Source organism: Staurois parvus, unplaced genomic scaffold (assembly GCF_062004578.1).
Source record: "Staurois parvus isolate SC_StPar_1 unplaced genomic scaffold, SC_StPar_1.0 ptg000288l, whole genome shotgun sequence".
NCBI classification, from domain to species: Eukaryota; Metazoa; Chordata; class Amphibia; order Anura; family Ranidae; genus Staurois; species Staurois parvus.
The window spans coordinates 2685637-2697848 of record NW_028318084.1 but is presented as its reverse complement, the minus strand read 5'-3'; the positions used below and the strand labels follow the sequence as shown (position 1 = coordinate 2697848).

The 12212-nt window shown below is 43.1% G+C and overlaps 2 protein-coding genes across 2 annotated transcripts in view; one reads left to right on the top strand and one right to left on the bottom strand.

Annotated features, from left to right (window-relative positions):
• Positions 1-12212, bottom strand: part of LOC149458310 (uncharacterized) — a 234061-nt gene that overhangs the window by 82042 nt on the left and 139807 nt on the right. The gene's annotated exons all lie outside the window — the stretch shown is intronic.
• The window catches only part of LOC149458313 (dual specificity calcium/calmodulin-dependent 3',5'-cyclic nucleotide phosphodiesterase 1C-like), a 298681-nt gene that overhangs the window by 269047 nt on the left and 17422 nt on the right, over positions 1-12212 (top strand). The gene's annotated exons all lie outside the window — the stretch shown is intronic.

Sequence of the window (12212 nt, the reverse complement as noted above, 5' to 3'; positions counted from 1 at the left end):
ACCATATGAGGGACACTGGAGGAAGGGGAGGATCACAGAAGTTAGGATCAAACAGCGTTTTTTTTACACAGTGCAGTGGATTAACCCCTTAGGTTCCACAGTGAGTATATCACGCATGCTTTACTTCATATACAGACTGATTTTACTGTTGTGGGTTTAGTAACACTTTAAGTTCTACAGAATCCTTAATTTTGAATATGATTGCCCATAGTTAACAAAAACAATGAAGCCAAGTTGCACGTGCTTTGGGAGAGCTTTTGCTTGAGGACAACTCATGGGCATTGCTGCATGTAGTACAGCTTCTGGTGTTCTCTGACATTCAGCGGGGCCTGTCATCAAATGTTTTAGAAAAAATAGAAATGCTGCAGAGAAGACAAGTACTTGATTCACCAACTGTGGCAAAAAGGTATTTGTGATACAGCACTAGGGGCTAGTTCACACCGAATGCAGTCCAGTCAGTTTTTACTCTTCACCAAAAAGGCATAGACCAGCGGTTCTCAACCTGTGGGTCGCGACCCCTTTGGGGGACGAACAACCCTTTCACAGGGGTCTCCTAAGACCATCGGAAAACACATATTTCCGATGGTCTTAGGAACCGAGACACCGCTCCTCTATCAGTCTCCAGGCGGGTCCGCCCACATGCAGATACGTCCACATGTCCCTGGACCGCGATGTGTGCGCGGGATGACATGCCGCCCCTGTCATCTGGCCACATCCCCACATCACTCAACAGCTCCGCCTCCTCGCCAGTGATTGGCCGCTGGAACTGTAGCTCAGGAGAGGCACACAGGCGGCCAATCACCGGTGAGGAGGAGGAGCCGAGCAGCAGCGCGAAGATCAAAGAAGATCGAGCGAGGGAGCGGCCGGAGAAGGAAGACAGCTGACAGGTAAGTGTCTGTAGCGTGCAGATGGTGCTGCTGCAGCCAGGTATGCTGGCTGTAGATGGGAGAGGGAGGGAGTGAGCCCAGGCTGGAGCAGGAGTCAGCAAGGTAAGTATCATTGGTGTCAGTAGGAGGAATAGTGCCCCATCATTGGTGTCACTAATACCAATGACGGGGCACTATTCCTCCCACTGACACCAATGATGGGGCACTATTTCCTCCTCCCACTGACACCAACAATGTGGCACTATCCCCCCCCCACTGATACCAACGATGGGACACTATTCCTCCCACTGACATCAGTGATGTGGCACTACTCCTCCCACTGCAAAATTACAGTTATGAAGTAGCAACGAAAATAATTTTATGGTTGGGGGTCACCACAACATGAGGAACTGTATTAAAGGGTCGCGGCATTAGAAAGGTTGAGAACCACTGGCATAGACAGTGGTTTAACAGGGATTCCAACGGCCTTAGAAGACAACAGTGCAATGCTTTCCAGTGCAGTCAACAAAAGTAGAACATGGTGCACTTTTTCCTGTATGGAACAGATCTGGAATGTGGGCAAACACATTAAAAAAAATGCAGCGGAATGCACGTCAATTGTCCTCAATTGAGAAAAAAAAACGCACTGGAACGCATCAAAAAGGTAAAATTTGTGGTGTGAAATTGCTCTTAAGGTTTCTTTCCCTTTTTATATAGTTTATGCTGCTGAGTATATAAGATAGCTTTACATATTTATTCCTGCAACAAAAGGGTTGCAGCACATTCCAGGAATTTGACTTTAAATGTTTTAAAATGCATCTGCAACAGTTCTAGGCATGCCATGCCCATTATCAAGCTATAGAGATATACAGTGGGGATCGAAAGTTTGGGCACCCCAGCTAAAAATTTGTATTAATGTGCATAAAGAAGCCAAGGAAAGATGGAAAAATCTCCAAAAGGCATCAAATTACAGATTAGACATTCTTATAATATGTCAACAAAAGTTAGATTTTATTTCCATCATTTACACTTTCAAAATAACCGAAAACAAAAAAATGGCGTCTGCAAAAGTTTGGGCCCCCTGCAGAATTTATAGCATACACTGCCCCCTTTGCAAAGCTGAGACCTGCCAGTGTCATGGATTGTTCTCAATCATCATCTGTGATGTCAATCTCAAAGGTTTTAAATGCCCAGACTCATCTGACCTTGCCCCAACAATCGGCACCATGGGTCGTTCTAAGCAGTTGTCTAGAAAACTGAAACTGAAAATAGTTGACGCTCACAAAGCTGGAGAAGGCTATAAGAAGATAGCAAAGCGTTTTCAGATGTCAATATCCTCTGTTCGGAATGTAATTAAGAAATGCCAGTCATCAAGAACAGTGGAAGTTAAAGCAAGATGTGGAAGACCAAGAAAAATATCAGACAGAACAGCTCGCAGGATTGTGAGAAAAACAATTCAAAACCCACATTTGACTGCACGATCCCTCCAGAAAGATCTGGCAGACACTGGAGTTGTGGTACACTATTCCACTATAAAGAGATACTTGTACAAATATGGTCTTCATGGAAGAGTCATCAGAAGAAAACCTCTTCTACGTCCTCACCACAAAAATCATCGTTTGAACTTTGCAAATGAACATATAGACAAGCCTGATGCATTTTGGAAACAAGTTCTGTGGACTGATAAGGTTAAAATTTAACTTTTTGGCTGGAATGAGCAAAGGTACGTTTGGAGAAGAAGGGGCACAGAATTTAATGAAAAGAACCTCTGTCCAACTGTTAAGCATGGGGTTGGATCAATCATGCTTTGGGGTTGTGTTGCATCCAGTGGCACAGGGAACATCTCACGAGTAGAAGGAAAAATGGATTCAATAAAATTTCAGCGAATTTTGGATGGTAACTTGATGCCATCTGTGAAAAAGCTGAAGTTAAAGAGAGGATGGCTTCTACAAATGGATAATGATCCTAAACACACCTCGAAATCCACGGGGGATTACATCAAGAGGCGTAAACTGAAGGTTTTGCCATGGCCTTCACAATCTCCTGACCTCAACATCATTGAAAATCTATGGATAGACCTTATAATAGCCGTGCGTGACAGACAGCCCAGAAATCTCAAAGAACTGGAAGACTTTTGTAAGGAAGAATGGGCAAAGATACCTCAAACAAGAATTGAAAGACTCTTGGCTGGCTACAAAAAGCGTTTACAAGCTGTGATACTTGCCAAAGGGGGCAGTACAAGATATTAACTCTGCAGGGTGCCCAAACTTTTGCAGACGCCATTTTTTTGTTTTCTGTTATTTTGAAAGTGTAAATGATGGAATAAAATCTAACTTTTGTTGACATATTATAAGAATGTCTAATCTGTAATTTGATGTCTTTTGGAGATTTTTCCATCTTTCCTTGGCTTCTTTATGCACATTAATACAAATTTTTAGCTGGGGTGCCCAAACTTTTGATCCCCACTGTATATGGTATCACACCATATATGTGTACATACTGTAGATACATTAGAGAAGATAATCGCACCTTAATGGATTCCAGAAAAAAGTCAGGAGAAAAATTAAATATTACAAATCAGTAGAAAAAATGACGGTAAAGCTGGGTGAGTTTTATGGGTTTTTTTTTTTTTTTCAACCAGTTTGCTGAACAAAAAAACCTCACGTATTCCTGCATCCATACAAGCTATTGTACTCTAAGAGGAGGCGCCCCCATCATTCATAATACATTGATCAGCATTTCAGCCATTGGCTGCAGCAGCTGATCGAATGCTGGTTTTTGGAGCAGGACCAGTCAACAGAAGCCAGCGTACCAATTTGCTAAAGTGGTTTGAAGTCTGGTCAGTTCCTGATGAATTGGTCGAATTTCAATACATGTGTACCCATGTGTAGGCTTGAGTGTATTGTCATGATCGAATTATTTGGGTGCAAGTGTACTGTGAGAGGGTGTATATAAATATATGGGTCGATGATGTGTCTTCCTTGCCACTTTTATTGAGATACTTCTACACAATTGTGATATAAATATATTAAAATCTATCATTTTCCATGGAACTTACATAAAAAAGCTGATCAGGTAAAGAAGAAAGCAGCACTTAGAGTTCTCACTCCACGCCGCCGCGCCCCCCCCCCCCCCCAAAAAAAAAAGGTCACCAGCTACAAATACTGTAGCTGCTGACTTTTAATATTAGGGCACTTTCCTGTCGGCTGTCAGGTGCTGGCGCCAACATCTTCACTGTCAAGGAATGGGAAGATCGCTGCGGCGATCGAATCCGCACATGCGTAGAATCCTGACAAAACATACAGGTGGACGGGCACTAGGACCCAGGTGCGCCTGTCACCAATGACGGTGCTAGGCAAGCACTAGGACCCGAGGAGCGCCTGTCAGGAGTCGGGCGGGCTATTTAAACCCAGCTCTTGCAATGCTCAAGTGCCATATGGTCTTTCCTGTGAGTTTACTTTGCTACTGACCATGCCTGATCCTGATCTGCTGACTTCTCCTGCTCTGACTCCTGGCTTGCCTGACCATTCTCCTGCCTGCTCCTGCACTTTTGATCTCCTGTTGCCAAACCCGGACCGTGACCCGTTTATTCTTCTGCCTGACATTTTGTACCGACCTGCTCCGCTGTTACCGACCCGGCCTGTCTGACCTCGCTTCCTTCTACCTCCTCACATCAGACTTTCACCTGCTGTGTACCACCGACAGGTGCCTCTACCACGGCTGGTTGCATCCAGGGGCCGCGACCTGGTCTCGGCTTGCTCCAAGTCCATCCCCACCATCAGGGGCTCTGATGAACAAGAAGGTCAGAACTTAGATTCCGCTCTCTGGGGAATTCTGGTCTGTGGGACGCTAGAGGCTACCATCGGCTGGTCCCTAACATTCACTAAGCTAAACCGGCAATGAAGCCTTGCGGCTCCACCGCCAGTTTTCTACTGCCAAATGTGGCAATGCAGGGGGGAGGCAGATAAGTGGAGCTTCAACTTTTGGTTGGAACTCCGTTTTAAGGTAGATGCCAGATGAGTGTACTTGTTTCAGTCAACAAATTCTTTCAGACAGAAATGCAAATTAACAACTTTTCCTATGGAGTCCATACCTCACTGGTTGGACCAACAAGACATTGCTTCACTGATCGTGAGTATGGATTCTACAGAATTCTGCAGAGTTTCAGGCCAGTGAGTACTGGGCAACTCTATTAGAGGTGGATAATTCTGCCATTTGACTTGCCTTGGGCCGGGGCTGGGGCCTTGGCCTGTGTACCTTTCCACAAATCATGGCCTGTGAATTTAAGCTTTTTCAGGTTCTCTATACAGTAAAGTTTCATCATCTAAAAGGTTGAGTGTAGCTCTAAGCAGTATTTATAGTAATATTATAAAACAGAAATAATATAATTAAATATGTACAGTATAAAACCATATCTAATATAAAGACATAACTTATATAGGTATAGACTTTTCTCTTGCCTAGATTTTGTCCTGCTCCGATTTTTTTTTAACTAGTATACAATTTCAGGAACATGGATATATCTTCATAGTCCAGGAACATTAAAATACCTTCATATTTGTTGATGCACTGATAATGTATATTTTAGTGTAATAAATTTTAAGGGCCCATTCAGACCTGTTCATTCATGTGCGTAGAGTCACGCGGTAAAGTTGCAGCAAAGCAGGCAATTCTCTTTTAATAGTCTTCCATCACACAAGAACAGAAAAATGAATATGTGGCATTTTTCTGGCCAAGTACATGTGGTAGTTGATGATTGTCCATTGTGAAGCATGTGTGTCGGAGCCAAATTTCCTGTGTGGTGGGTTGCTATTAAAGTGGAGTTCCACCCAAAAGGGGAAGTTACCCTTTAATGCTTTGTCCCCCGCTCCCCATTAAGGATTAGCACCTTTGGGGAGCGGGTACCTGAATTTGACAGGTACCCACTCCCACTGCGATCGCATAGGCAATCGGAAACGAAAGTTGTCCTCCCTCCCTCCTCGTAGTCTTCTGGGACACGTGACAGGTCCCTGAAGACTACGGGGCCCATTCACAAAGCCCAGCGCTTCTCGCACATGCGAAGTTGGCACCCGGCTGTGAAGCCGCAAGCTGCCATGGCCGGGTGCCCACACTAAAGATGCCGGCGCCAGGAAGAGAAGATGGCCGGTGAAACCAGCGGTGGTGAGGACATCGCTGGACCGAGGGACAGGTAAGTGGCTGTATTTTAAAAGTCAGCAGCTACAGTTTTTGTGGCTGCTGACTTTTTTTTTCAGCTGGAAACTCCGCTTTAAATATGAATGGCACTGCAACATGCTGACATACCACACATTACCCCTATAAACCACATCACAAAAATGGGTTTCAGCCCTTACAGTATGTATCTAAAATTGCTGCATCCTTTTTTTGGGTGGACTATTGTTCAACTAATACTAGACATAAGTAAAGATGCTGCAGCCTCCCAAATGGAGATGCACAAACATGGCTTTAGAGCACACAAAAAAAAAAAAAGAAAACACTTTTTTGCCTGATCTCTTTCAGTCATTTTGTGTCCCTGTGTGCATGGCAACTGTAGCTTGGAGGTTTCTGGATTTTTTCCTGTAGTCTTACTTGCACTTTTTACAAAGATTGAAAGTCATAGATGCTCTTCTCCATGGGTGGGTGTAAATGGACTCTGTTTACACCTGATTGCCCTCTGATCCAATCTGCCCAAAAAGAAGAAGAGGACTGATCCCATACCATCTTTGTTTTTTTATTTGGCAGACTGGATCAGACCTGGAGGTAGGCGGGTGTCAGACACAAGTCTGTTAACACCCACCTGTCAATAGGGGTGAATGGACCATCTGATTAGGTCCACCTGAAAATTTGACAGGCAGACCAGATGGAACCATTCATGTGAAAGGGGCCTTAGAGATCCTTATTGCTGTACTTGCTCAGAGCCAGTGACTTAAAAAGTTCTGAAGCCAAAGCATTGGTCTAGCAGTCAGGCAACTAGCCCTTTTATAGGGAGAGGTCAAGGGGGAGGGAATCGGTCACAAAGCAAATTTCCTGCATCGCTCATCTTCTTCCTACTCCCTTCCCTAACATTCAAGTTTTTTTTTTTTATACTTTTTTTTTTTTTTTTTTAGAGTAACGGTACCTGCTCTCATGATCTCGCTCAATTCGCTGTGCAACCCCCCCCCCCCCTCCATTTTGTGGCTGCTTCCTCAGTTAGAGGTGAAAAAAAAATGGTGTCTAGTATCAGCTGGTAGTGTGCTCCACTTTACCAGCCACTAGGTGGAGTGTAGAGTTTGTAGCAGTGATGTCATCGGGGTGGATCACATGTAGCAGCCCTAGACCCGAAAGACATTAAATGGCACTTATTATTAAGAAATAAATGAAAGGATACTTACAGGTGAAACTCGAAAAATTAGAATATGGTGCAAAAGTTCATTTCAATAATGCAACTTAAAAGGTGAAACTAATATATGAGATAGTTCAAGCCGTGATTTGTCATCATTGTGATTCAATTTTGGAGTGAATGGACTTCCCCAAACGAAAACCACAAAGACTGTTTAAAATATAAATTTTGGGAAAACATTTCCGTCTTCCTTCTTTCATTTTTCACCACAGCGATGAGAAAATTCAAAAACGCCAAATTTGACCCCACTCACAATTAGCCAAAAGAATGAATTTTTTTTTTGTAAAAGAAAGATTTTTGAGCAAAATTCTGCTAGTATATGACCGCCTTTATTCTATTCAGAGCAGAAATGGCAAACCTTTAGGACTTACAGTACATTTTTCAGCCATAGTATGGGTGAGCTCTGAAAGAAATGGGAAAAGCGTACCTTTCTATTGAAGTAGCCTGCTTGCACATTTGAACGTACAGGCTCCACTGAATGTCGGAACAACTACACTTCCCATACACAATTATACACATAATTTATCTTCTAGCTGGCTGTCTTAACTAAACTTATTTATTATAATTATATTATCAAAGATATAAATGTTGGAACACAGAAAAAAGCTAATCTAGTGATGTAAGCCAGGTTCACATAATGTTTATCTGTTTATAGACAAAAATAAACATTTTTTAGAGATAATATGCAGGATGTTGATTGGCATTGTCTGGCACTATTATATTTTTCACTTTGAAATATAATTTGTTTTTAATAGACACCATGTTGTAAGTTATGTGTTTATTTTGTGCTTTTTTTGTTTTACATATTTGAACTTGAATCTCAGTTTAAAGGACCTGTTTTGAATTATTATAGTAGGTAAAGCAAAAAATGTTCACATTTTTTATTGAACTGCTATTAGTGTATGCCTTTTCAGCCTTAGGGATCATTCACATGGACAGACGGGGGCAGTAAAAGCAGGTGGCTGAACCGACGACCATCCACCTATCTAAACTAGAGCATGCAACTGCTCAGGGCTGTACACAAGCACACCCGTGATGCTTTGCAGACAAGGCATGTCCAATTCTTTGAGTGGCATCGCCGCCAAACACAACCCATTCAAGAGAATGGATCCTTGCCAAAATCGCTGTGAAACATGGCACACAGTTGTGACCCTGTGGTTCAGCATTTTGAGGGTTAAAATAGGCAGTGGGGAGATGACACATCACCTCCTCACCAACTGTCAAATGCCCTCTGAAAAGTGATCCCACGCATGTAGCTTTTCAGAATGGCGACAGCCACACAAGTGAATAAGTGGACAAAGTAATTGTTTAAGTACCAGTCAGCCACCAATTTTTAAGTTCTCCCACTTAAAAAGATGAGAGAGGCCTGTAATTGGCATCATAGGTAGACCTCAACTATGAGAGACAAAATGAGAAAACAAATCCAGACAATCACATTGGCTGATTTGGAAAGAATTTATTTGCAAATTATGGTGAAAAATAAGTATTTGGTGAATATCAAAAGTTCATCTCAATACTTTGTTATATATCCTTTGTTGGCAATGACAGAGGTCAGACGTTTCCTGTAAGTCTTCACAAGGTTGGCACACACTGTTGCTGGTATGTTGGCCCATCCTCCATGCAGATCTCCTCTAGAGCAGTGATGTTTTGGGGCTGTCGCTGGGCAACACAGACTTTCAACTCCCTCCAAAGGTTTTCTATGGGGTTGAGATCTGGAGACTGGCTAGGCCACTCCAGGACCTTGAAATGCTTCTTACGAAGCCACTCCTTCGTTGCCCGGGTGGTATGTTTGGGATCATTGTCATGTTGGAAGACCCAGCCACGTTTCATCTTCAATGCCCTTGCTGATGGAAGGAGGTTTGCACTCAAAATCTCACGATACATGGCCCCATTCATTCTGTCCTGTACATGGATCAGTCGTCCTGGTCCCTTTGCGGAGAAACAGCCCGAAAGCATGATGTTGCCACCCCCATGCTTCACAGTAGGTATGGTGTTCTTTGGATGCAACTCAGCATTCTCTCTCCTCCAAACATGACGAGTTGTGTTTCTACCAAACAGTTCTATTTTGGTTTCATCTGACCATATGACATTCTCCCAATCCTCTTCTGGATCATCCAAATGCTCTCTAGCAAACTTCAGACGGGCCCAGACATGTACTGGCTTAAGCAGGGGGACACGTCTGACACTGCAGGATCTGAGTCCCTGGTGGCGTAGTGTGTTACTGATGGTAGCCTTTGTTACGTTGGTCCCAGCTCTCTGCAGATCATTCACTAGTCCCCCCTGTGTGGTCCTGGGATTTTTGCTCACCGTTCTTGTGATCATTTTGACCCCACGGGGTGAGATCTTGCGTGGAGCCCCAGATGGAGGGAGATTATCAGTGGTCTTGTATGTCTTCCATTTTCTAATTATTGCTCCCACAGTTGATTTGTTCACACCAAGCTGCTTGCCTATTGCAGCATCAGTCTTCCCAGCCTGTTGCAGGTCTACAATTTTGTTTCTGGTGTCCTTCAACAGCTCTTCAGTCTTCACCATAGTGGAGTTTGGAGTGTGACTGTTTGAGGTTGTGGACAGGTGTCTTTTATACTGATAACAAGTTCAAACAGGTGCCATTGATACAGGTAATGAGTGCAGAACAGAGGAGCCTCTTAAAGAAGAAGGTACAGGTCTGTGGGAGCCAGAAATCTTGCTTGTTTGTAGGTGACCAAATACTTATTTTCCACCATAATTTGCAAATAAATTCTTTCCAGATCAGCCAATGTGATTGTCTGGATTTGTTTTCTCATTTTGTCTCTCATAGTTGAGGTCTACCTATGATGCCAATTACAGGCCTCTCTCATCTTTGTAAGCGGGAGAACTTAAAAATTGGTGGCTGGCTAAATACTTTTTTTCCCCACTGTATTTCATAGGAAATGTTGCACTGCAATAAAGGTGCAGCATATTAACAAAAGCAGATATGTGAATGCAGCTTCTTTCCTGAGGTGGCTGCCATCTTTAACTACAATAATGGAATCCACAAACAATCAAACAGCCATAACTTCTAGTCTCCTGGGTGTTCTATAAAATCTGGAGCCTCAAAGAATCTCCCTGCTGCAACCACACTAATAAACGTAAGGTTGGTGTTTGAATGAGAACGTGTTCATTAGGAGCTCACAGTGACAAGGTTCCCCAATTGGCCAGTATCTCTCAAAAGCTGAATGGACAAATCTCTCCGTTGGGCTATTGTATTTTATATTGTGTCACAATACGGAGACGGCAGTTGTATCTGATGAAACATTTTATAGCAGGCTCCTTTGATAAAAGTCAATAACTTTTGCTAAATGTAGCAGGTTGTTGAAGCCATCCACTGAGTGAATTTCAGATGGTTCTTCTCGTTCTCTTTGGCTGGCCTGCTATGCAGCTTGTGGTTATGACCATGTCCCCGGTGACACCGTGGGATCTCAATCTAGTTCTATCAGCCCCCCAAAGGCTGTCCTTTCAACCTATCAGGGATCTTTTCTTATCCAACCTTATTTGAAAGGTAAAACATCCTTGCTGCCATCACCTTTGCAAGATTGGTCTCTGAATTAGTGCTCTTATCATGTTAAGAGCCTTTCCTAGTGTTGCACAGGGATAATGTTGTCCTGAGGCCTCAAGTCTCTGTCCCCAAGGTGATTTCCTCCTTCAATTTTTACCCAAGGTGGTTTCCTCCTTCAATTTTTACAAGGTCCTCCTTATGTTCTTTTTCAAAACACTGTGGCACAGGGGCGGACTGACCATTTGGGCACTGCCTGAGGTCAGTAGGGGGCCCCATGAAACGCCCCTTGTACCTTTTTATAGGCTTATTTGGATGTGCTTTCAGTGTGGGCAAGGACACAGGGGCCCCATAATCCTCTATTGCCCGGGGGCCCCATGAGTTGTCAGTCCGCCCCTGCTGTGGCATGTACAAGACCAGCCATTTGAGTGCATGAAAGTCCATTTGAGATCTATAAAGCACACCAGAGGCATGGGTGTGTTTAATTTCACTTTAATGGGATGGATAAATCAAAGATAATACAAGAGCTTAAAAACTAGTCTTGAAAAATACTGCTCCAGGATCCCATCAGCACTGGCCACTCTACTCTAATTCTTCACTGTACAGTGTTACTAAACCCAGGACCCTGTATCCACTATATCTGGTCTCCTACAGTAAACAGAACATGGAAATGCAATTATTTTAGTAAATATAAACTGCTAAATACCTTTTCTCATCAGCAGTTAGAGCTTTCTTGTGACTTCTATCAGTGTTCAGCAGAGCACTGGTTAAAGCTTGTAGGAGGAGTTTCTGCTCCAGGAGGATGCAAAACCCCTGACCTCTGTCTGGACAGTGCTGATTGGCCCTGTGCTGATCACATGCACTCTCCCAAAAAAGAAAAACCACCTCTCTAGCAATACACACCAAACTGAGCATATGCAGAGTGTCTCCACAGAGGGGGACACTGGAAGAAGAAGAGGATCAGAGAAGTTAGGATCAAACAGCAAATTTTACACAATGCGGAGGATTAACCCCTTAGGTTCCACAGTGAGTATAACAAGCATGCTTTACTGCATCTACAGACTGATTGTACTGTTGTGGGTTTAGTAATATTTTAACTGTGATCTCGTGATCGAATGCCCTGAGTTTTGGTTGTGGATGGCAATTCTAAGCACCAGTGCTGTCATGTTATGCCATGCTTCCCCATTACCAAAGTGCCAAGTTCTGCAGGATTGTATATAAAGTCGTTTATTAGAAATTATCAAAGTTTATCTACATGGCATATTGGTAACATATTGAAAAGACGATAATTTATATATATATATATATATATATATATATATATATATATATATTTTCTCACCACGCTACTATGGATTGTATACCCTGGAGTAGACACTTCAATAGCTATCCGAAGTCTTGCTGCTGGTCACTGACATGTTCCCACGTGCAATTAAGAAGATATGTTGAAAGAATGAAG